General features: G+C 40.7%; 1 protein-coding gene across 2 annotated transcripts in view; it reads left to right on the top strand.

Moving 5' to 3' along the window:
* Positions 1-23,526, top strand: part of DAB1 (DAB adaptor protein 1) — a 209,753-nt gene that overhangs the window by 84,232 nt on the left and 101,995 nt on the right. The window lies entirely within an intron of this gene.

The raw sequence follows: 23,526 nt of genomic DNA, 5'->3' as shown, positions 1-23,526 counted from the left end.
AAGCCTGGCAGCATTAGATGATGTTTACAGGAGATAGAAAATTCAACTTAAGTTTTTTGATAATGCTGTATAATTCCTTCTCTATTCCATCTGAACCCATACAGATATAAAATCCAGAGGAAACCAGCAGATAGTTTTGAAAGAAATTAGGTCTTTCTAAGATTTTAAACCTCCAGAGCCCACTGAAAATCTGTTCTCAACAATTCTTGCTTTTGTAGCAAGGAAGATACCTTGGCTCTCAGGAGACTGCTTTAGTGGGGTATTCCCTAGAAAGCCCCCTGTAGCCTAGCCTACATTTCATTTTCTTTTTCTAACCTAAATCCTGACGTTGTCAGACACTTTCATAAAATGCATGCACTAAAATTTGATGAAAAAATGTGGCTACACAGAGAAAGAACTACTTTAGGAGAAGCTTTTAGTGCTGACAATAGAGAAAGTTTTTACTGTCTCATGAAAAACTGGAACTCTGACTGCAGGGGGACAGAGGGGAACTTGCCTCTTGGTCAGAGCAGGAATCTCTGGGTTTGCTGCTAAATGCACTCAGGGGAAGTGAAGGTATCTGCAGGATAAAATAATCAAATATAAAAGCAGCCCTTGCTATTGCAGAGACTGGATGGCAGAGAAGAAGCCCCACTTTTTGATTACACTGACTTCTGGGTGGTTTATGCATCCAGATGAATTGATATTTCTTTTGATGGTGCCCATTAAGACACAGATTTTGAGGCCTGTTTTGTCTCTTTCACAGGGAGAGTGTATGATATGTTGATAGATGTATGAGCATGATAGTTTTGGAAGATGAAGGAGAAGAGAAAATGTGCTGTGGGCAGAATATAGCTACTTCAGCATTTCTTTTCCCTCCTGTCTTTTATTCCTGAGCTAACAGTCCATTCAGCCTGAATACAGATTTATTCTTAATGTGTTCAACTGCATTATTTAGCCCAGCACTGTAAGCCAGATTGTTATCCGTGGAGATGGAATTGCTAAGTTGATTTAATGGAGCTTTGTTAATGTGGAATTTCATTTCTATCTTGTCTTGGATGTGTCCATTGTCGCTTCTTTGTGTTTAGGACAGTGTGATTTTGGCCAAAAGGCACAGATTTGCACTAAGAGCAGCTCTTTAGCTCCTGGATACCTGCAAGGAGGCTGTCCAGGAGACTCTTGCCTTGTGAGGAACACTTAAATTTGCTATTAATGCTGTAGTGCCTCTGTTTGCAGCACTTGGAAGTGGAGCCCTGAAGGAGCAGAACTCTGTTGTGCTCTGTGGCTGTGAGCAATTACTGAGAAACACAGAAAAGAAAACCTGAGTGGTTTATTCGTAACCTGCTCAGTGCTGCATTCCTGACTCCTGCACGGTTGGAATGGGAACCACCAGTTGAAAACACAACCAACCACTGGCTCTGAAAAGATCTGCAGTGGTTAAAAACACTAAGAGAGAGAGATATCAAATAGTTCCCTGGAAGCATATGGGGAAGGATTACATGAAAGAGGGAATTTGCAAGCCTGGAATGTGTTTTTCCCTGCAGTATCCATTTCCACTTTCTGTGAAATGGCTTTCAATATTTAGGTTATTTCACATTTTGTTATAATCTCTTGGATGGAGATCAGATATGAGATTTAGAGTCTGAAAACAGGTTTGAAATGGTTCTTGATGGTGTCAGGAATATTTGCAAGGTTTTAGCAGCTGATATGGTTCAGATGAGTGGGTAATACAAGTAATAACATTTATTATCTCTATTGCTATCCCATTCCCCAAAACTGTGGAGGTGGACTGGAGCCCTCCTTGCCTTCATTTCCCCCCATGGTGTTAGGCACCGTATCAAACAGGAAAAAAAAAATCCCAAATTATGTTTCAGAATGCTTGATAGTGGAGACATTTGCAGTTTTCTGATTGGGAAATAGCAGAATGATGTGACTCTGGTTCTGAGCTAGTCAGTGGTGTCACTGCTCAAATATCAGCATCTTTTACTCTTTTCTCTCTCATTCATTAAATCACACAACAAATGACATATTCAAGATGAAATTTTAACAACAAATAATTGGCTTTGGAGGAGTCTCTGTAGCCCAGAGACATTTTGGTTTGGGAGGACATTTGGACCTGCCCCTTTTTTGGCAGCAGTGTGTGGTGATACAGATAGAAATGGGATGAGCACAGGTTATTAGTGGTTTAAGAATATTATGTGTGATAAAATCACAACCTTCCAGCTGTCCCACCTTCCTCAAGCAATGCATCCCCTGATCCTTTGAGGCCTGATCTGATGCAAGATAAGAGCAAATAAACTAAGAGCAAATAATCTTTGGCTACTGAGCAAAGTAATGCTCTCACCTGACTAGAGTGGGACTTACATGGGCACTTAGACTTTCTGTAACAGATTTTTTGCAGCATCAGGCTCCTGTTTGCAGGATCTGGTAATGCATTTCTTAATTTCTGTTGCCTGTGAAATGTTGAACATTTAAAGCTTTCTAGTTTCTCTTTGTTTCTCCATAAAGTCTGTTTTTTCCCAAATTATTCTGTCTCCTCAGAGCAGTCTTCAGCTAAAAGTGAGGACAGGTTTGCACCATGAGCAGTTCAATGTCTTGAAGCTGAGATTTGTGTTAGGGAAAATATGATGTGATGCAAGGACAAAAGGTAGTCTTGCACAAATTGCCTTGTTTGTGCCTAATTAATGTATTTCTTTCCTATTAGTTTCAAAGGTTTTATTTCTAGTCATGAGTTTAATGCACCCATTCAGTGTTTATATTTATGCAAATGATCATTGTGTCACTCAGGTTGCAACATTAAAGAAAAAAAGCCAGATATTTTACATGCCTTTGAGTATTGAAGTGATTGCAATTACCTACATAAAAGGAGTTGCTTTATTAATTAATTAACTTGGAGAAAAATGTCTAGTGACCCTCTGAAGGAATATCAATAACTGAAACATTAATTATGTAAATAAGATCTGCCTTTACTGCTCATTATTCATCGTTTAACATGAAAATTGCCTTTTAAAATAATGCTTCATTCATATATTTCAATAAATGTCTAGTCTGCCTGGCTTGTCACTTGCATCTAGATTTTGAGTCAAAAACTGTAGTGACATCAGTACAGACCTTGGGACACTTCCTTTGAGCCTCCAGCACTCAGTTCCTGATTGATGGGCTGCCATTTTTTTAGAGGCAGGTTCTCTGAGGCAGCAAATGCCCTTTGGGAATGAGTTTTGCAAAATTCTTGTCTGGAGAATGAGGACAGCTGCATTTCATGGGTGAGGAAGGAGAGGAAAGAAGCAGCAAGGTACTTGCAGAGCTTTTTTGAGTTTCCCATGGTTTCAGAAAGTAGGCTGCAGGACTAGCCCAGCTCCAAGTCCTGTTGAGTTGTGGAATTGAATTTTTCACTGAGTCAGAGGCAGCAGTGAAATAACCTAAATATTGAAAGCCATTTCACAGAAATGGCTTTTGCAACAGGTAATTCAATATTCTGGTTTTCTTTTTAACCAAGGCAAACAAATACCACAAGGAAAACAAGGTTAGCCCACATGGTTGGTACTGTGATCTTGTGCATCGGTAAATTTGCTGGTCCCTTTTACATTTGGAGGATGTGACTGAATGCCTCCTGGCAAGTGCTGCAGGTGATTTTGTACAGTTTATGAGAATCCTTTCCTTGTAAAGAGGAAGAGCTCTGCTTTTTTGTTTTCTAAAGTTTCACCAAGCGTGTTAGCAAATTCTGATGAAGGATTCCTGGAGGTTTTTATTCCTTTTCACATCCCCAAAGACAACACACAAAGGTTTCCAGGGTTACTTTTTGCTCACGTAGCTGTGAGTGCACCTGTAAGAGGAGAGAGAGGAAGCGCTGTGTTGTATTCTCATAATCTCAAAGGCTGTGCTGCACATAATCTTGAGTGTGCAGACAAAAAATAGTAGCTGTGCAGTTGCAGAAAATCCTTTACTCTCCACTCCCTGAAGAGCACCTGCTTATGAGCATAAGACTTTCAGATTCCCTTTTTTTAATGCCTCAGAACTCGCTTTGCCCATAGCAGGAAGGGCTGATGAAGAAATCCGTGTGTCCCCCTCCCTTTCCCTTGTAGCGTGATGGATTGTGGAAGTCCTGATTGAAAATTCTAATCACAGCCTTGCAGTCCTTCAGATCACAACCCCTGACAGTTGATTCACTCCTTTTCATGCCTGCTGCCTCTGACTGCTCCTGCTGCCTCGTCTGCATGAGTCTATCATTAGCACACGAAGCATGATGGATTGGCCAGGGTACCTCTGTCCTCAGAACCTGGGAAATGCTTCTCTTCCAGAGCCAAAGAACCTGGGTGTGACATCGGCATGAATGAGAGAAGAAAGTAGTACAGTGTTGGAGGTGCCTGTTTGCTGCCACTGTTTAGAGGGAAAATGATGCATTATGGGGACTGTAAGTACCTGGCCTGTTTGCTTGGGGTTTGGCTCCTCGGCTGTGGAGCAGTGCATGAGCTGAGCCTGGCAGGTGCACAACTGTTTGGAAATCAGGGCTGTAAACACTTACAAAATTCTACTTGAAGTTCAGCCTTAGATGAGTTATTACAATGACCTGTGTGGGTCGCTGGTGGTGAGAGAGAGACGGTGAATCTTGTATCTTGATCAGAAGGCTTATTTATTAATATATGATATAATACATTATAGTTATACTAAAAGAATATAGAAGAGAGGTTTGCAGAGCTGCTAGCTAAACTAAGAATAGATAGAAAAGAAATCCATAACAAAGTTGTGGCCAAGGACTCAGTCCCCTGGCTTGAACTGATGATTGGCCCTTAATTATAAACATAGAAAATGAGCCAATCAAGGTGAATCCTATTGCATTCCACAGCAGCTGATAATAATTGTTTACCTTCTCTTCGGGGGCCTCTGGCCTCCCGAAGACGCAGAAATGTGAAAGAAAGGATTTCTGTGGAGAAATGTCTGCGACAATGAGTAATGAAACTTAGATGATTAATGAAATCATCTAAGTTTCAGTGAGATCTGATGGCCAAGCTGATTACAAATGATCATTATTTTGATACTGACTAGGCTCCGCTCACTTTGGTGGATTCTCTTCTCCAGACCCCTTCAACAGGAAACTTTTGCAAATGTTTGCATCTTGCAAATGCTTTTATTCATCTGTGTGACTTGGCATTTAATGTTTCAGTGAACAAGACAGTTAAGTTTTGGCTCCAGTGAAAGATTGATAGGAACAATTTTCGAATGTGGTATCACAACAAAGTGAAAATATGTCATGTTCAAATACTGAGCTCTGATGCGTCATGTGGTCTTGTAATAAATGAAATAGCACTCCCAACCTGACAGATGTGCAAGAAAACAGTTTTAAATTTATGATGATTAATTTTCAAGATGAACTGCAATGAAAAAAATTGTTAGTAGATACTTAAAGAAGGTAAGGGGAACCAGCTTCCTGAAATGAGAACAGGCAGGTAATGATAAAGCTGCCTTCACTTTTATGTTTTGCTTTCCAAAATTTTAGCAGTGGGAAAATTCATATTCTGGCTGCTGCAGCTGGCATTAACAGCTACTCATGCAAGTGTGACATCCTATGGAAATTGCACTTCTTGGATTTGTGCTAGTTTTGTGCTGGTTGTCTTGGAAGTAGGAGTAACTCAAAGCAGAGCTGAAGGGTTTCTGCCTGGTGATTCTTTCAGAGCCATCAAAATAAAAAGGCACTGAACTTAGTGAGAAAACAGAAGTAGCTTGATACTACCTTCTAAGAAAACCAAACATTTCTGAAACTCAGCATGTTTGTTCATTTTGAGTGTTTGCCACTTGAGCAATGACTTTATTTGTCACTGGGACAGTTAAATGTAAAGCATATTGTTTGTTAATAAACTGATTACTGAAGCATTTTTAGGCAATTTCAGGCTAAAACCAGCCCCTGATAGACTTTAGTGAAATCTACTCCTGCCAAAGGCAAGAAGATAAATTACTGCCCATCCCCAGCAGTAAACTCCATTATTTCAAGGAACTGTGTCCCAGTGAGGCCAAAACTGAGCTTTCCCATTGGAAATGGAGAAAAACAGCCTCAGAAAGGATGTGGGCTGTACTTTTTTCAGAGCAGGAGTTCAGCAGGGGAAAAAAAATCCTAAGTGTCAGTGTCATGTTATTTTGAAACAAACAAAATACCTTTAAAAGGAGATGTTTTGTTTGTCATTAGCACTATAAGCTTGTACATGGGAATGTTCTAGGTTGACATGTTGTGTGGGAACCCCCAACAATTGTCTGCCAGCTGTTAATTTCAGGCACTCTGGGAACAGCTGGTCTATAGCATCTCCTCATATCTGATCTTTCTCATCTTCAACAGTGTTTTCTCTGTTAAACACACTTGATGGTTCTAGATTTTTTTCCCTTATTATCCGAGGGAAATTATAATTACTATAATTATTTGGGAGAGTGGTTGTGGAACTCAAGACAGTATTATATCTGTGGATTGCAGTTTAAGTTCACTTACTATAAAGTAAAAATTCTAGAAGCCATTTTGGCTGTCTGAAGATAGATCTGAATGCACATATCCATTTCTTTTTCTGCAGAAAAACTTGTCAGAAGAAGGTCTCTGCTGGTGCCTATCAGGTCCCTGTCTTACTGTGCCCAGAGGAAAGAAAAACCAAAATGTCTGAAGAGCTTAAGGATCCAAATATAAAATTAGTATAATAAGTATAAAACTGTCAAAAACAGGTGAGGTGTATCAGGAAATGCACAGTGTATTGTGCTTGCTGCCTTTAGTGCACTTCGTAATGGCTTTCATACAAGTTGCTTTAGCCCTTATTCTTTATTATCAGGAATTGTTTTTATCCACTAAAATCTTTTCAAAGAATAGCCAAGATCATGCTGAAATTTGATGTCTTTGCCTCCAGCTAATGCCAGTGTCTGTGATGGAGGGAAAAACTTTATTTAGTAGATGCTTGAGAATGCTCTGTCCCTGCTCTGGAATTGCCAGTAATCCATTGAAAATTCACTTCTACCAAAACCAGAATTTTTCCCAATCTTATTTTGTTTTTTTTTTTTTTTTTAATGAGAATATTCTGTGAGACTTCCTTGATCAGCACTGATCAGTTGTACTGTGGCATTTTTACAGTTGGGTAGAATTCAAAGTTTCTTAAGCAGAAATATTGGCAAACATTGGAGTGTCGTGTCAGTGTGTTCTGAGATCTGTTAGCACCTGGCATGAAGTGACCTGAGGAATGTATTAATTGCTTCCAGTGACAAATTGATTGTCTCTTTTTATGCAGTTTCTGACAAGTTTAGCTCTCCAATAACCTGTGGTTATGTGCCCTCTGAGTTGATGAAGCTTGATAAGATTTGGAGGTTAATTCAGGGAGCATTTGAGTTGTACTTGCCATCGAAGAAGTTCCATTTATGATGGGCTGTGTTTTATTTTAAAGTGTGTAAAGCTTCATTATCATGGAAGGATTTATATTGTCTGTAGTTATACACAAGATCTAATGGTCTAAAGGCATGAGAAATGTAGTTTTATTTTTAAAAATATTATATTTTTCAGTTCTGTGTAATAAATATACTATTTACTATATATGCAATCACTATAATTCAAGTAAGTAACTTCTTAATAGAAAATACTCATCAAACTGGGTTGATATTTGAGATCACTACTCTGAATCCTGGCAAGAGGTACCTAAACTCCATCCACCACAATGACTAACATTTTGGCATTTACAGATGAGCCTTTGACTTTACAGTTTGTCAGATGTGATCTATGTATCCTTGGCTGTAAATACCTGGAATGTGGAAGATGAAGCTGGAATCTATCTGTGCATGCAAATGTTTGCTTTTAAATTTCACTATAAATAATTTCCATATCTTAAGGTAGTTCCCCATCTGTAATGTGAGTTGCAGTTGGTACAGTTATTGGATTATATTGGAATTATTAGTTATTAGAGTACTAGAACTAACTTGAATTAAAGATTGTTTATGAGTTTTGGACGTTAGGTAGAATAATGTGATATGTACTTTGGTGAGATAAACTAAACTATTAGTGGAGATTTTAGTTTTCCTCTGAGACTGGAGAAATATTTTTCTCCTAAATACTGAGTCTAGAGTATTTTATGATGGTGTGCCTATAATGAATCTTTCAGTTTGTGGATGGAGCTGCTCAAACACACCCAATAATAAAGAGTGCCAAGAAAGCTGAATTTCCATCTTGCTCTGCCACTCTTAGGTGGGAGTGACCAAATCACTTTTGCAATAGGTAATTCAGTATTCTGGTTTTCTTTTTAACTTGTGTCTGCCAAATGAAGGCAGACTGATCAAAAGGCACATTGTCAGATTACATGGGAAGTCAGGATTTTACTTCCCCAAGAAAATATGGGTTTCCCTATTGCCCATTTTAAGTCCAGTGCCATACTTTATTAGGTATTAAAAATGTGATCTGTAATAAAATTGAAAAGAATGTATTGTTATGTTCATGTTTTAAGCAGTAATGGCTGTGGCTTGTCTGAAATGGCCTAGACTTCATTTTAACATCCAGTGACAAAGTGGAAAGGCTGTACAAACGTATGGTACTTTAATTAATGGGGGCAATACTGAGCTTTGAAAGTCCTCTGGAGCTTTTGTCTCTGTTGGAACATTGTGCTGTGAATCTTCCCTAATAGTTAAAGCAAATGAAGTAAAATAGCCTTTGGGCTATTTTGTTACACTGTGTTGTTGGAGGAAAAAAAAAAATTAATCCTGTGCCATTTTGCATTTGCTGTCTGTGAATCAAACTGTGAAAGCTAATTTAAAAACTTTCACACTCGGCTTGAATGAGGACTGTCAGTGCTTGGAGAATGTCAAATTGAATGCAATTAGCTGGAGTTGGGCTAGCCTAGATAAACCCATCAGCCTCCGAGTGCTCAGCCTTAATGACTGCTCTGATAAACTAACACAGAGGTTACAGGAAAGAATTTAAAGGCGTGGAAGTCCTGCTGAAAACTTGCCCTGTAGAGAAGAGGTCTTTGAAACCAAAATAGATTGTACACCAAGGGGCAGGGAGGTGGTGAGACCCTGTGAAAGTTAAATACAGCACAGGGGAGCATCCAGGAAAAGGAGACAAAACCACTGATGAAGCTGCTCAGGAAGTGTAAATACATAAATTATTTGAGTATTTGTTAATTGTTAAGCAGCAAGTTAGCATTTGTGGCCTCTGGAGTAGTTGGGTGTCAAAGGATTTGTAGAGGAGGCAGCTGGTACAGCTGTGGTGGAGTGAAATCTTGGAATGTTTCAGGGAATGGAGGCACTGCTGCTGTTCTGGGTTGGGGGAATAATGGGGATTTGAAGGTCATCTCTTAATTGTATCTGTTCATCAAATGCTGCATCGACCTGTAATGGGGACGTGGGGTCCCAGCTTGTGGATAAGGTGAAGTTCCATGCTTGGTTCTGTGTGCTCAGAGTGACTTCCAGATGGGATGTGAGCTGACTGCAGGTGCTCAGGAGCCAGGGAGTTTAGGAAAAAGACTGGAGCAGAAGTAGATGATGAACAGCTGAAGTGGTGAGAAGAGTTACCTACAACATCAGCTGCTAATCTAAAATGTAATGACTTCCCTTGGAAGATGGGATGTTTGCCAGTCAGCAGACTGTGGCTTTTGGGATATTATTTTTTCCACTAGAACATGTCAGAAAATGTGTTTGGAGCTCATTCAGAACATTCCTTTTTTCTTTTCTCTCCACTTTTTCTTGGAGAAGAATCCCTGCAGAGTTTTATCTCCAGGTGCTGAGTGAGGTCTTAGCCCAAGTTATTCCCTGAGAATTGTGAGTGACCCCTGATTTTCCTCATGGAGAGAGAGCCCTGATGGTAAATTGAAAAGAACTGAATCTGTAAATTAGCATTTTACATGTCATCCCTTCTCACATGAGCAACATGAATTGTGCAGACAACAGCAGCATTTTTAGTTAATGAGCCCAGCCATGAGCACTGTTCACATTTAACATATTTACAGGGGGTAGCATCCAGTCAAAAAATTCCATTAATTTTTTTTTGCATGAATATTGTGTGCATGAGTGCATGCATTTATGTGTGCATTTGTATGTATGTGTACACTATTAGTGTATGCAGTGTTAAAGCATATAGAGTAATTCAAGAAAAATCACTGAGGAGGTTTCATTAGGCATGTAAATGTATTCAGCAGAAGATTTGAAATAACTCTTTAATGGAAAAAAGGAAAAACTGTGCCATTTGACATGAGAAATCTATTTAGAACTATACTATATGCACAGTCTGTTTTCTGCTTTCCCTTTCTTGAAATTGTTGCCTGAAATATTATGGTGGCATGCAAAGGCTTGAAGTTTAATTTTAAATTTAATTTGCCTGAATGCTGCCAGGGTATTTTTACATAGACAATAAAATTGCAACTTGGTAATATTTGGCATTCAATTTCTATAGAAATGGCATTCAGGATACAACTTTGGGCCCATAAGTAAAATAATATGAAATCACACACATGTTAATGATGATTTTAAAATATTTTCAGGCCTATGTAAATGTAATTTCTGCCTTGATTTTGTTAGTTTTATGGGCAGCAGGGGAGAGAGTTTGTAACAGTCATATATATGTATATTTAAAGCTGTGAATGAATTTTTTTCAATCTGTTAATCCAAATGTTCTTTAATGGTTAAAAATAGAATCAAATTACTTCATATAAAAAATCAGGGACTTATTTACTCAGCTTCAGGCAGAATTATTCTTCCAGTAATATTCTGAATGTTATTGAATAGAGTGCTGGAAGGTTACTGTGCTGCTGAAGGCTGAGTTTCCTCACCTGTGATTGCTGATAACCTGGTTGTCCTTCCTGACTTCAGTCCTGATAAGAATGCCTGTTTGGTGAAAAAAGCCAACATTTTAATGGCTATTACAATATGAAGTATTTGCCTTGAGGTGTTCAACATCAGTTATCAGTGTAACTTTATCTTCAACCTCTCTGTCATCATCTTGGACAGAACAAGCCCTTGAGCTGGGCCTCCTTATGGGGAATGCACCTGAAATCAGCTGGCTCAGGGCTGAGCCTGGTATTTGTTGTGTTCCAGAGGCGGTGTCACATCCCCAGTGGGATGTAATTCATGGGAAGGACCAGAGGAGATGAGAGGAAGACTTTTTTTCTTGTTGAATGTCACATTTCCCATTATTTTCTGATGTCTTACCACTCATGCAGATCCTTGTACTCATTTAACTGCTTAAGAGTTCCCCATCTGAATAATGAAAGCCTTTTTTTTTTTCCCTTTTCCCTGATATGTTAGCCTGGCAGTGGTTTGGTGGTTCCTTTTTCTGGAAGTGATTCCTTTTGCAGAGACCCTAACTTTGATCAGCTGGGCTTTTATCTTGCCTAGGGTGTGAGGTCATCATCACAGAGGTTACATCACAGTGGGGATCCTGTATGGATGTCCCTCTGCATGGAATTAGGATTATTTCCCAAAGGAAATCTTTGGTTTAAAGATGCACCATGAAGTCTCTGTGTGGTTGGTTGGTTTTATTTAATAAAACAGTGCTCAGTAATGTAGTATTTAATGAAGTAGTGAATGCTCTGAGCATTCCCAGCTCAGGGCTGTGTTTTGTCTTTCCAAGCTCTTTCTGACACCTGAAAGAGTGTCACAGAGACCTGAAAATCACAGTTAGAATTGAATATCCAGCTTTCCTTCCCTACCCTGTTTTTCCCAAGTCATGTTTGAAAGTGAATCCCTGCTGCCAGACCCAAATCCCATATTGCTGATGTCACTTTTGCAGGAGTAGGTGCTGAGGGAATGCAGCTTTGGAGCTGAATTCTGGAAGGTGCTGCTGTGTGGTTGTTGTACACCTGTGCTGCTGCCTGCATGGAATACTCACACACAAAGAAAAAAAGAAGTAAATGACTGTTCCAGAGCCAAGCACATCTGTAGAGAGGCTGAATTTATCATTGTCCAGGTGGAATGAAAAGTTGTGTGTGCAGTCACAGAGTAACTTCTCTTTTCTCGTGACACCTTCAGGCCCTGCTGGAGGATCAGGGTCAGGGCTGTGAGCTGAAGGCAGCCACTGTCTGTGGTCATCGCTGGCTGAGCAGGGCAGCAGCAGGAGGAGGAGGAGGAGGAGGAGGAGGGATGATCTCACGCCTTGGGGCAGCAGGACAAGGTCCTGGAGGCTGAGCTCTGTGTGCCATTGCTGCTGTGTGTTTCATGCAAGATGTCAGCCCTGGCACTTCGCTCTGGTAAAGGTACAAGGAGCTAAACCCTAAACTCATAAAGGGAAATATCACTCATCTTTAACACATTGTGGTTACCAGACATCCCTATAATTAAACCAAACATCATCAGTAACCAAATCTCTCTTAAAATAGTCAGAAAGACTGATATATTTCTTGTCAAAAGTATTAGGTTTAACTCAGATTTTATTGGCATGTTTTGGGCTACTGTAATGTGCATTTCCTTGGTTGGACTACCTGAGCTAAGGGACTAAGTACCTTTAATTTCAGCTCCTGTGTGGGTGACTGTAGCTTCTGTGTACCTGTGGGTTCCAAGTATAAAGTGTTTTCACAACTGTGATTTAAAATAAATCTAGAAAATTCTTCTAAGCATTATTTGCAAAAGAGGCAATCTTTTTAGAAAATTAAGTGAACTTTTCTTTGCCAATGTGATACCGTGTCAGTCTCTTGTTGATTGGTTGATTTTTGTTTTTTAATTTTTAATTGACTTTATTGCTAGGCACTCTTTTGTCATGTTACTATGCCCAGTGTAATATGAATCATTATTCTGCTATTCTTGTTGTGGTTTTGATAAAAATATATCTGAGGAAGAAACCCATTATGCATATTTTTTTTTAAAAGAAACATATCTATGCTCTTATTAAAATTAAATAATATAATGTATCTTAGGCTTCTTAAAATCTAAATAGGATGAAGAATTCATTGCAGATGATCCTGTGGAAAGGCTTTGCAAGAGGAGGGCAATCAAGTAGGGATAATTAGAGTTACTGTTTAAATATGCAGAAAGCACAAAGCTTATCTGAAAGAGCAGAGTGAAGTGTAAGTACAGCGTAAGACTCACGTAAGGATGATTTGCAAGCAATAAAATCACACCTCCCTGACTTTGTAAGTACAAACTAATAAGCAGTATTTAATAATGGAGACTGTGATAGTGTGGGATATAAACCCAGTGGAATGTGATTTTACCATTAGATCTTACCTGAAGGGGATGGATTGCTTTAGCACTGACAGAGTGAGGATTACAGGCATTTGGAATGTGCGTGCAGGAAGGGATGAGAGTAATTGCTCCAGATAATCTCTGAGCGGTTAACTCCCAATAATGATGGGGAGTTGCTGGGATTTCTCTTCCCGGGTTTTACTTCTTCCTCTGAATCAGCCTGAAAGTGGGAACACCTCTGATGGGACTCCTGTGATTTGGGAAGGTTTGCTGCCGAACAGAGTTAATGTGCTGCTAAGAACAAATCCTCCTTGGCACAGGAATGGGTCGGATGGTCTTCAAGTTCTTAATCATCCCTGATTTTGTAACTCTGTCATTATTTTCATTAATTAACTTGAGTGGGTAACACAAACATCACGCTTCTTCCAAAATTAATATTATTACTGCCTGCCATTTAGTCTGTTGATCTGAAAATAAGCCCAAACCAAAATGTTCAAGTGTTGCATAGGCAATAACTTCATTGAACGTGCATTTATCTGAATGGCTTTAGTTGGGCATCATCTGCAGCCCCACCATGCACTGAGAGCCTGCCTGGTATCACAAGCTGGGCAAGGGCTTTGGGAGGCAGGAGCTGCTGGAAATGCTGGAATCCAGGAGCTGGTTCTTCCCTGGGGCTGCCAAGGGTGCCCTGCTCAAAGGAGAAAGGAGCTGGGGGCCTGACTGCTGGAATTCCTTTGAGTTCCCCTGGCCCTTTCACAAGGCCATGGGTGCTTAACCCATGGTCCTGGCCGCCTTCCAAGTGGAGTAATTAAATTCTGCATTCCTGAATTCCCTCTCGTTTTAATTGGATTTGGAATTCTTCACCTTTTGGCTTTAAACTCTCCTGGCAAAACAACTGTTTCTCATTACAGCAAGGGCTTTATTCACATCAGCCTATATTAGCCTTGAATGTAATGTACATTGCTTTAAGTGTGCCAGGTGTTTCAGGAGAGCAGTGTACAAGGCAGAGCAACATTTTACTTCTATTTTTAATTGATTTTCTTGGCTGTACTGAAGTGTCCCCATTTGATGGTTATTCCTGTTCACTCTCTCAGTTTACAGGCCTTGTTGGGACTGTAGAATCAAAGGCAATTCATAAAAATATTTTAGATCTTTGCTGCATCCAGGAAACCTTCTGTTTGCCTCTGTGTGCAGCTTTCATCTCTTTTGTGTAGTCAGTGAAATCTGGGGCATCGCTGGAAATTCAGTTTTTTACTGTGTATCCAAATGTTCACCTGATCATGGAGACTGCTCGGCACTTCAGAGGAACCAGCTGGTAAACAAGGGAATCTGTGCTACAACTCCCTTAAAATATGGCTTGGTTTCTACTGTGCCAGTAACTTCTGTTCATGTACTGGAGCCTAAATAATTGATTTTTTCAGTGTGTGCCACAGCACAACGTTTTAAAGGCTGCCTGGTCGATGAGTACTGTGATTCTGCAGAAATTTTAATTAATGAATAGGGATGTCCAAAAGCTGTAGGCAGTAATGAGAGTGACTGCTTGGTTTAAATCTGGGAAGGTAATTTCTGGACAGGACAAATCTTTGATATGGATAGAATTCAGATTTGTTCATGGTTCACCTGGCCCTACTGATACCTACACTAAGAACTTGTGAGCAGTGCTGGCTTGCAATCAGAACATGTTTTTCCCTGGCACCTAAAATGGAATTCTGTTAGTCAATTCACATTAGCCAAGTCTGAGGTCTGTGTCTGGTTGGATTTGTTTGCACTGGGCTGATGACAGAGCTCTGTTTGGCTTTTTGTTTGACCTGGATATGTGTATCTTCCTTAGTGCTGTCAGTCTGCTCTTAGGCTGCTCAGTGAATACTCCTGTTACTGAAAATCCAAGATCTGTATTCCTTTATTAAATTATAGAGTACATTACTTGCTCCTTTAGTATTTACCTTTGGGCATTAGGACTCTTTTTGCTAGAAAATAACCTGGTACAGGGTTTTGCTGGAGCTTCTGAAACCTCTCTGAAAGAAAAAAAAAAAAATCATCCAACCACATCTGGGAATCCCTTAAAAAAACAAGCAGTATTAATGAGCACATCTGCATTTTTTAAATATAGTATATTTCATGTAAATGATTGCACAAAAGTCTTTATGAGTAGGAAGGTCCCACCTGTGTTATGGACTATAAATTCACTTTGTACAGCATCCTGTCCCTTTTCTCTGTGTGAATTCCAGAGGACAGCCCCAAACTGACAGAAAGCCTTTCTGTTGTGGACTTGATTTTGTTGGTAGGCAGAGAGGGCGGGCAGAACCAGCATCCTGTCTTTCATCCTTCTGGATGGGGATTAATCATGATCACAGCTGCAGAATAATGCAGATCTTAGCTGGGGCTGGTGAGGGGGAAGGGATGGCTGTGGGGGGATCAGAGGACATCTCCTGTCTTCCCTCCTGCCCTTTATGAAAGAGCTGGAAGGAGCAGATTCCTACCTCTTTTTATTTTTTTTTTAACTAGTTAATCTTCCATGCATCTTGTGGTTTTTTCCTTCAATCATAAAGAATGCACTCGATTTACTGTAAAACACACACACACAGAATGTTTGCACGGCTTCCTTGTTTCCTTGATGAAACATCAGGCACGGGGTGCTGAAATTCTGCTGGTTCAAAGGCACACAGATTTACACCAGTGACTGTTACTGTGTCTCTGTAGGCAGCCCCGAAATGCCTTGCAGGTCAACTGTTCTTGAAATGGATAAAAGTGTGCTAATTCCTTCAAGGTAAATCAGAAGGATTATGACATCTAGGAAGAGGAATCTGCCAGGCAGTTCTGAAGCAATATAACCAGGACTGACCCAACAGCGTCTCTAAAGCTTCCAATAAAATTGCCTGAGGAGTCTGCCAAGAAGCCAGATGCTGCTGCTGGAAAAATACCTTCTGTAGCTTGGCATTTGTCCTGTAATTGCTTCCAAGAGAGAATAAACTGTAGCATGACAGTGGAAGGTGAATGGTTCCTCACCGCATGCTGCTTGGTGATTTTTTTAAATATTTCGAAAATAAGCATTATTTTCTGATGTGCTTCCACTCATGCAGATCCTTGTACTCATTTAACTGCTTAAGAGTTCCCCATCTGAATAATCAAATCCTTTTTTTTTTATTTTTCCCTGGTATGTTAGCCTGGCAGTGGTTTGGTGGCTCCTTTTCCTGGAAGTGATTCCTTTTGCAGTCCCTAACCTGATCAGCTGGGCTTTCATCCTGTTAGGGTGTGAGGTGCTCATTTACACCTGGTTATGCCACAGTGGGGACCCTGTATGGATGTCTCTCTGCATGGAATTATGATACAGCAAACACAACACCTGGCCCACACAGTTCAAAGGGTTAGACAGTTGTGTGGCTTTGCTTTTGCTTTTAGTATGTTTTCCAGTTGTGGGAAGAGCACTGTCTGTTATTATTCAGAAATGCTGCTGAGCTTATCTCTAACCACAAAATGCCTGGAAATTTTTTAGGGAAGATGCTTCCTTTCTTTAACAATGGTTAATACTCCTAGTGATAGAAAGCAGAGGCATTTGTGGAGCGGTGTGTAACCTAACCAGATAAAAATGAGATGAGAATAGATAAGTGATTCCAAGAAAAGTATTTATTTGAAATTTCTCCAGGAAAATCTAGCAGCTGTCCTCAAATACTTCTGCTTGGTATCATGGAGGAGCCTGCCTGCTGTTCATCCCAGCAATCCTGAGGGATTGCATTCAGGAGTGGTTTGAAGACTGAACTATTCAATTAGAATGGTCAAAAGTAATTCTGCAGCTAAAACTCATCGGAGAATCACAGAATGCCCTGGTTTGGAAGGGATGTTAAAGCTCATTGAGTTTTAACCCCTCTGCCATGGGCAGGGACACCTCTCACTGTCCCAGGCTGCTCCAAGCCCTGTCCAGCCTGGTCTGGGGCACTTCCAGGGGTGGAGCAGCCCCCCCTTCTCTGGGAACCTGAGCCAGGGCCTCACCACCCCCTCAGGAGAGAATTTCTTCCTAATCTCTGCTCTAAACCTACTCTCTGTTAGTTTGAAGCTGTTCCCCCGTGTCCTGTCACTAAATGTCCTTGTGAAAAGTCTTCCTTGTGGGTTCCCTTCAGGTGCTGGAAAGCCACACTTAGCTCACTTGGCAGTTCAAAATACTGATATTTGTCAGTTGTGAACACAAATGTAAAAGTGATTATTGCCCGATTGTGTGAATTCATACAGTCCCTGAAGCTTCTTGCTTTTTCCCTTTGCTGTGCTAGACAATGAACTTTGGTAGGAGTCAGGTGGTTGAGTTTGGTGTCATAAAGCAAAAGTCCATTTCCAGCAAGGTGAATTCCTTTGATCAGTTCTCCCAATACTTAACAGTCAAGGGAACAAGGGCTGAGTGTTGAAAAATAACAGTGAACAAAGATGCTGGCAAAGGGGCTTTTTGTTATTGTTGGCCTTTGGAGGGTTTGCTTTGCTTTGCTGTGGTATCAGGAAGCTTCAGAGAATGGAAGGGCACAATGTACAGGTCAACTCTTGTGGCTGGACCAATCTCAAAGGAACCTGGAACAGTTGGTGCAAAATTCACATCCTTTAAGAAGGTCAGTGTAAGGCATCACTCCAAACTTTACTTCAAAGTATAGCTTAAGTTATAGTGCTGTTATTTTATTTAAAAGGAATGAGAAGGTGAGTTTCAGTTCAGTCTCACTTGAAATACTAAGAAAATGATCCTGAAATTGAACAAGAAACAGAGCTGAATCAAGATATTTCTGTGAAGGACAGGAGCTGAACAAGATTCCTGCAACTTGCCACTTCAAAACATGCTGAGCTGTCCAGGATGTGAGATGTTTAATTCCATAACCTTTTCTTCCAATTAGAAGACACAGATTCTGATTGTGAGGAATTTGCATTCCAGTATGAAACGTGGTGTCTGACATTGCTTTTACCTTCTCCCTGGTGATGCTCCTGACTGCACGCTTCTCCCTTTCCTCCAGTGTGATGATTGCACCACTGCACTTTAGTAATCATTTAACAGCTCTAATTACAGAATACTGTGTTCCCAACTGTGTACTTTGTCCTCTTTGCCTTCTTAGTCCCTGTTTCTTTGGTGCTGAGAGGATCACAAAAGAGCTGTTCTTCTGCTTTGCAAAAATAAATTCCAAAGGCCCTGCTTGGGTAACGTACAGATCTGCATTTTCTCGTGGCTTTGGAGTTAATGACACTGAATTTTAGCCATGGAGGGGTTGGTTTGTCTGCTCTTGTTTGCATCAGTCATGCTGGCATAACTTCTCTGACACTAATGCAGATACACCAGCATGAAATTGGTGTAACTCCAGCTCCATTAAAATCATTGGAATTAGCCAATATGAGTCAATGCAAGGCCATTGATTTTGTGCTGGTGTGACTTTATTGACTTGGGTAGAGGTGAGGCAGTTTCTGCTGCCGGGGCTCGGGTCACAGGCAGGCTGTGCCTGTGCTTGGAGTGGTTGTGACTTTGGTTTCTGGTTTGCTCTGGCACAGCATGATCAGAAATTCCTTCTCTTTTCTGCTCCAGGGTCAGCAGTGTGGGAATCTGGGAGCAGTGAAGTCCTGGAGTAGAACAATTCCTGTGGGAAAAGCATTAGGTAATTCACTGAGCAATCTCTAGTCCTATCTGAATGATTTCCTCTGTTATCTGCTATGTGGTATCAGAGGAATGATGTGGAGTTTTTAAGCCTGCTCCTTTTTGATGTGATACCCTGCTAAAGCTTACAAAAGCACTCTGAGTGGAGTTTTGAGTGAGAAAGTGCATTTAAAGGAATGATGAGTGCTGTATCTATACCCCAGCACACTGGGTTTGTTCCTGGTTTTCAGCTCTCTGGGCTGGAGCTGCATTCCATGGGCAGAGGAGATGTAGTTTTTCCTGAATTCAAATGCCATACCTTCAATATTTCAAAAATCCTTTAAAGCAAGTCCGTGTCTTCTATTTTGCCTTTGTTGCATGAGTGCTGCCCTGTATAATAGAAAATAGAAACTGGAATATTAAAATGAAATGTTAGTAATTTGCCATTAAAAATGTTGATGAAATCAATTCATTCCTTTGAAAAGCTTCTTTTTAATCCGGTCAGCATTTTCTGTGAGTAGAAAATTCACAGCACTTCTGGTGAATAATTGGTGGAGTGGAGTGCAGTATTCACCACGACATGGAGTGATTTCCAGGAGGAATTTCAGTAATTATTCCTGCCATCGTTGGAATACTAATAAAAATCTTACTTTAGAAATGTTGTATAGGTCAGTTTTTTGCCAAGATGCTCTTCAGTGGTGAATCAGCTTCAGTGGTGCTGTTTACCCCATCTGAGAGACTGGGTAACATGCCTGCAAGATGCCCTAGAGACAGAAAATGAAGCATAGTTTAAACCACAATAACCTTAATAAAATGTGTTATTAGCCTAAGTTACATGTAGGATTTTGTTTAAAAAAGAGCTTCTTGTTTTCAGGAGATAAGAGAAGTATTTTATGAATACAGTCAACTACAGCATTTAAATACTAAGGGAAATTAAATGCTGTGGTTGGAGTACTAGGTATTTTTCTGATATTGGATGAATTAAAAAGGGTTATTTGGCAGTGTTGTTCTGGAAGACACTACCGACATAGTACAGAAAACTGCATAAAGGACATAAAACTGTTCCTTTATCAATATATAGAAAATCAGGGATGGAGGGAAATACATGCTGATTTTAGAGCAAACAAAACTAAATATGAGATCTGGAGGCAGCTGTGAGTTTTAAAAGCTGTCTAATTTAGGGAGTGAGTGGGAGATGAAGGGTGCTGGGTTCCAGGGGAGGGTTTGTAGGGGAATAAATGTTTGTGTAGTATCTCAGTTTGTGCATGTCAACAGTAAAACTCCTTTCACCTTTACAGGCTGCAGAAATACCAGTAAAGAAACGGCAGGAAAAGGCAGTGCTCGCATGGAGCGCCATGAAAGAGACTCCTTTGGCTTTGTCACTGGAAGCAGTGCATTCTGCTCTTATGGGGGAAATGGCAAAACAGAGGGGAGGGACAGACCCACGAACAATCCAACAGAGGCTGGGCAGGGCAGCCAGAATTCCAGTGCACAGTCCTGATAAACACTTGACAGAATTTGCTGTAATGGAGCGTTACCGGCAGCTCTCCTGTTTGCTTTTGTTTCCTTCTCATTTTCTCCTCTCTGTCAGTGTCTCAATCTCTCTTTCACCTCAGCTTTGTCCTTTTCTGGTCCTTACTTGCAGGCCCTGTTAGCTGCAGTGTATCAGTGGGTTTTGGATCAGTCCCTTGGGTTCCTGTTGGAATTAGTGCAGTGCCTGCTGTGACAGATGAGTCCTCTGATGTTCGCCAGCCCTGACCATTGGGGAAATGAGCTGATGAGTACAAAACAGTGTGAGCAGCACCCGAGGATTTCCTGGCCCTTCTCCCTGGAGGGTACAAAGAGCACTGGTGGCAAGGATGGGTTTTCCATCCTCTCTTTGTGTGTGGTCCCACTGCTGTTCTCTGTTAGGCTTTGAGGGCAGGTGGGAAGTGGGTGAGTAACATTTTCTCCCAGGATTCAGACCCTTACACTTGAACTGGTTTTAGTTTTCCAGGATCACAGCACTCTTCACTTCTATTTTCACTTACACTTTACCCTTTCAGTATGTTTGGGCTTTGCTTAACACTTGTAAAACCACAGGCATCAACATGATTATGTTGGGAGCTTTGGAGGAGAAAAAATTAATTGCAGGACTCCAGAGGCATAAAAGTGGGAGCTAAGGATGGGAGCACAGCTTTTGTTTTGTCAAACCAGTGTTTGGGAGGTGCCATCCTCTTGTCAAATCCCACTTTGTGGCTGTGGAGAAGTTAAATACCTAGGGAATGCCAGGGCTTAGTTGCAAATCCTTTCTAAGACTGCTTTTCTTTATATAAGCAGATGGAAACTGCTTTCAGGGGAGGGAACTTCTTAAGTTTTGAAGTCCCAAAGAAAATTAATTAATTCACGTATTTGAAAGCCAGAGGGGAAGTATTATGATCATCTTGTCTGACCTCCTTCATAACTTGGGCCAAGGGAAGTCTCCTAATAACCCCTACAAGAGCTCACTGAAGCGTGGTTGAAAAGACAAATGATTTGACAGAAATTGTTGTTTCATAGGCGTGTGGGGGAGGCGAGTGGAGCTTGGGACTAATTTCCCCGTGCATAAAGGGTCCAACCTTTGTTAATCCTAACTGCAAAGTGAATTTACAGAAATATTTCTTTGCTAAGGCTTTAGGTTTTGTGCTGGCGTAGGAGTAATAGAGAACACAGGCTTAAGAACTTCTCCTGGAATTAAGAGCCGGTTAATTCCAGAATGCGCTGATTGTGTTCCTGCTGTAGCCACTTAATAAGGCCACGGAAAATGTCAGTATTTTGTTAAAACGAAGAGCTCAGAATCCTCTTTAGGAAAAGCTGAGGCATGCACATAACACTGCAATAGCTGGAGCAGTAGCAAGGCACACAAGGAGATTGTTAGAGTGGATGGATATGTGTAAGATGATGGATTTTTTTTTTTTTTTTTTTTTTTTTTTTTGGAAATGCAGCTAACAAAATTTTGCCTTTAGAGCAGGGAGAGAAATGTGGCAGAAGTGATCAAAGCAAATAGCACCTCATTGATAAAACACATGCTGCAGTACTTCCCACAGTTGGGAGGAGGCTGTGGTATTTAACAACGGTGACCTAGATTGGTGGAGACAATGAAAGCTGTTGCAGTGAGGAGCAGATTGACTGCCATTCTCATCTGGGTAATAAACGGCTGAAATATGGACAGTGCATGGAAGTTTACTAATGTGACTTACATAAAGACCCATACTTTTGGAGGAATTGTCTCAGTAGCAAATTCAGTTTGAACTATGGCTGGTGTCTGACAGATGTTTATGTGCTCCTTTACAAAGATACCTATTACTTTATTCAAGGATCTATGAGCCTGCGAGAGTATGACCTGATTAGGTTTGAAAGTAAATCAATATGTGAACCTGTCCAAAAACAGGCATGCATTTATTTTAAAAAATATTACTCAGTGGGATAGCCTCGAGGGGATATAGCTTTTCTGGAGAGTTTCAGATGAGATAGCAGTCATATGTTGTTACTTTAAAATATTCAGTGCCATTCAGATGCTACTATTTCAGCTGTCCTGTTGGAAATAGCTGACAACAGGAGATGACATTCCTGATGCTTTGTAGCCACAATGGCCTTCTAAGACATTAAAACTTGCTTAACTACGGACCCCAGGGGTATTTGGTATTTTTTTTTTATTTTTTAATAAGTGGATCTATTATAAATATATCCGTTTTGCAAAGTGGCTCATGTTAGTGCTCCTTGTAGAGTTATGCAGTTAACCTTTGGGTAAATATAAATCCAAATTCTCGAAAAATAAACTGTCAATCCAGCTGTGACTCGAGAGATGCTTTAAGTAAGTGCCATTGAGCTGTAAAGGCTGATGCATCCCTACTGTGCTGTAAAACTAAATATTATTAAATTGGGTTGCGGGCAGGGGGAGGGGAAGGAGATGGGGGTTGTGAGGGACATCTGTTCTGCTCAGAGCTCCTCTCTCTCCCCGCTCGTGGGGGGATTTGAAGCGCGAGTGAGGAGGGCGAGGGCGTTCCCCCAGCGCTGCTCCAGCAGCTGTGCCTGGGGACAGGCGGCTCCCTGTCCACGCACCCGGCCAGAGAGCTCCTGGAAACCTCACCCTGGGAGCTGTTCCCTCCCTGACCAGCCTTCATTTGCTTTGTCCTTTCCTGCTCTGTTCTCAGCTGAGAGGCTTCAGCGAGATGCTGTTGGTTTATTCAGGTCTGCAACACCAAGCAGGTGTGTTCAGCAAGCGCTGCAACTTCAATTTGTGCCTTGCTTGATTTTTTTTCCTCCTTTTTTTTTTTTTTTTTTTTTTGCCATGCTGTGCTTATTCAGATTCCACAGAGTGGGGAACAGGGAATTTTGTATTTCAAAATCAGTTCAGCAGATTTTGAAAAGCTATCTTTGAATATTCTATAATACACAGACAGATTTGAAGAGCTTATTAAAGAAAGCCCCTGACACACTTCAGCAATATTAAATCACTTCAGACGGTGCATGGCAGTGTAATGTTACTGAAGCATTTTAAAATGTTAAAAGAGCCTGGATTTGAAAGTGCTGGTGGCTTCACAGCCCTTACTGTGAAAAGTGATTTAAAGTGTCAAAACTATTCCAGTGTTTGCAGTCTGTTACTTTCTTAAATGACAAAGAAGGGACATTAGTAAATAACTCTAACTGCAGTTAATCTCTGGCCATCTAACCAGCTGATATGCTGGGTTAATATCTTTATTAAATGCTTATTTAATAAGTGGGCAGCTGTTCCAACAGGCCAGATGGACTTCTCTGTAATTGTGCTAATAATGGGAACTTTCTCACAAAAAGAAAGGGCAGTAAGAAGATGCATTTGGTGA

Source organism: Ammospiza caudacuta, chromosome 7 (genome assembly GCF_027887145.1).
Source record: "Ammospiza caudacuta isolate bAmmCau1 chromosome 7, bAmmCau1.pri, whole genome shotgun sequence".
NCBI classification, from domain to species: Eukaryota; Metazoa; Chordata; class Aves; order Passeriformes; family Passerellidae; genus Ammospiza; species Ammospiza caudacuta.
This window is presented reverse-complemented; position numbering and strand designations above follow the sequence as displayed.